Below are 2,558 nucleotides of genomic sequence, written 5' to 3'. Positions count from 1 at the left end.
GTTTCTGTTAAGTTCCTCAGGATCCACATAAGAGTGAAAACATATGGTATCTGTCTTTCTCTGTATGGCTTATTTCACTTAGCATCACACTCTCCAGTTCCATCCACGTTGCTGCAAAGGGCCATATTTCATTCTTTCTCATTGCCACGTAGTACTCCATTGTGTATATAAACCACAATTTTTTTATTCATTCATCAGTTGATGGACATTTAGGCTCTTTCCATAATTTGGCTATTATTGAGAGTGCTGCTATAAACATTGGGGTACAAGTGCCCCTATGCATCAGTACTCCTGTATCCCTTGGGTAAATTACTAGTAGTGCTATTGCTGGGTCATAGGGTAGGTCTATTTTTAATTTTTTGAGGAACCTCCACACTGTTTTCCAGAGCGGCTGCACCAATTTGCATTCCCACCAACAGTGCAAGAGGGTTCCCATTTCTCCACATCCTCTCCAGCATCTATAGTCTCCTGATTTGTTCATTTTGGCGTGAGGTGATATCTGAGTGTGGTTTTGATTTGTATTTCCCTGATGAGGAGCGACGTTGAGCATCTTTTCATGTGCCTGTTGGCCATCCGGATGTCTTCTTTAGAAAAGTGTCTATTCATGTTTTCTGCCCATTTCTTCACTGGGTTATTTGTTTTTTGGGTGTGGAGTTTGGTGAGCTCTTTATAGATTTTGGATACTAGCCCTTTGTCTGATATGTCATTTGCAAATATCTTTTCCCATTCTGTTGGTTGCCTTTTAGTTTTGTTGGTTGTTTCCTTTGCTGTGCAGAAGCTTTTTATCTTCATAAGGTCCCAGTAGTTCATTTTTGCTTTTAATTCCCTTGCCTTTGGGGATGTGTCAAGTAAGAAATTGCTACGACTGAAGTCAGAGAGGTCTTTTCCTGCTTTCTCCTCTAGGGTTTTGATGGTTTCCTGTCTCACATTCAGGTCCTTTATCCATTTTGAGTTTATTTTTGTGAATGGTGTGAGAAAGTGGTTTAGTTTCAATCTTCTGCATGTTGCTGTCCAGTTCTCCCAGCACCATTTGTTAAAGACACTGTCTTTTTTCCATTGGATATTCTTTCCTGCTTTGTCAGAGATTAGTTGCCCATACGTTTCTTATTGTGTTTTTGATTTGCATTTCCCCAATGATTTGCTTAACATCTTTTCATGTACTTGTAAGTCATTTCTTCATCTTCTTTGGAAAGATGTCTGTTCAAGTCCTTTGCCCATTTTTGAATCAGGTTGTTTGTTTTTTGTTGTCGAGTGATAGCACTTCTTTATATATTCTGGATAGTAATGCTTTATCAGGTATATGATTTGCAAATATTTTCTCCTGTTCCATGGGTTGCCTTTTTACTCTGTTAATAGTGTACCTCAATGCACAAATATTTTTTATTGTTTTTTATTTTAATTCCAGTTGTTATATTAGTTTCAGTTGTACACTATAGGGATTCAACAATTCTAGACATTACTCAGTGCTTGTCATGATAAGTGTATTCTTTAACCCCCATCACCAATTTCACCCATTCCCCCACCCAGCTTCCTTCTGGTAACCATCAATTTGTCTATGGTTAAGAGTTTCTTGTTTTGTCTCTCTCTCTCTCTCTCTCTCTCTCTCTCTCTCTCTCTCTCTCTCTTTTTCGTTGCTTGTTTGTTTTGTTTCTTAAATTCCATATATGAGAGAAATCATGTGCTATTTATCTTTCTCTGACTGGCTTATTTTACTTAGCATTATGCTGTCTAGCTCCATCCATGTCATTGCAAATGGCAAACTTTCATTCTTTGTTATGGCTGAATGATATTCTATTGTGTACATATACCATATCTTCTTTATACATTCATTAGTCAATGGACACTTGGGCTGCTTCCATAATTTGACTATTGTAAATAATGCTGCTATAAACATAGAGGTGCATGTATCCCTTTGAATGAGTGTTTTTGTATTCTTTGGGTAAATATCTAGTAGTGCAATTTCTGGATCATAGTGTAGTTTTATTTTTAACTTTTTGAGGAAACACCATATTGTTTTTTCCACACTGACTGAACAGGTTTGCATTGCCACCAGCAGCACATGAGAGATCCTTTTTTTCCCACATCCTAACCAGCACTTGTTGCTTCTTGTGTTTTTGATTTTAGCCGTTCTGACAGGTGTGAGGTGATAGTTCATTGTAGTTTTGATTTGCATTTCCTTGATGATGAGTGATGTTGAGCATCTTTTCATGTGTCTGTTGGCTATCTGTATGTCTTCTTTGGAGAAATGTCTGCTCATGTCTTCTGCCCATTTTTTTAAAAATGTTTATTTTTGAAAGATAGAGAGCATGAGCAGGGGAGAAGCAGAAGGAGGTGGACAGATCTGAAGCAGGCTCTGTGCTGACAGCAGAGAGCCCGATGCAGGGCTCACTCACAGACTGAACCGTGGAATCATGACCTGAGTGCCCCCCATTGTTTACTTTCACTATCACACTTATCAAACTGGTTTAATTTTTGGCTCACCTGTTTCCTGTCTCTCCGGGTAGACTATAATGTGTGTGTGTGTGTGTGTGTGTGTGTGTGTGTGTGTGTGTGTGTGT

Source organism: Herpailurus yagouaroundi, unplaced genomic scaffold (genome assembly GCF_014898765.1).
Source record: "Herpailurus yagouaroundi ecotype Mexico unplaced genomic scaffold, PumYag 163, whole genome shotgun sequence".
Classification (NCBI taxonomy): domain Eukaryota; kingdom Metazoa; phylum Chordata; class Mammalia; order Carnivora; family Felidae; genus Herpailurus; species Herpailurus yagouaroundi.
The sequence above is the reverse complement of the archived record's forward strand: the minus strand, read 5'-3'. Positions refer to the sequence as shown.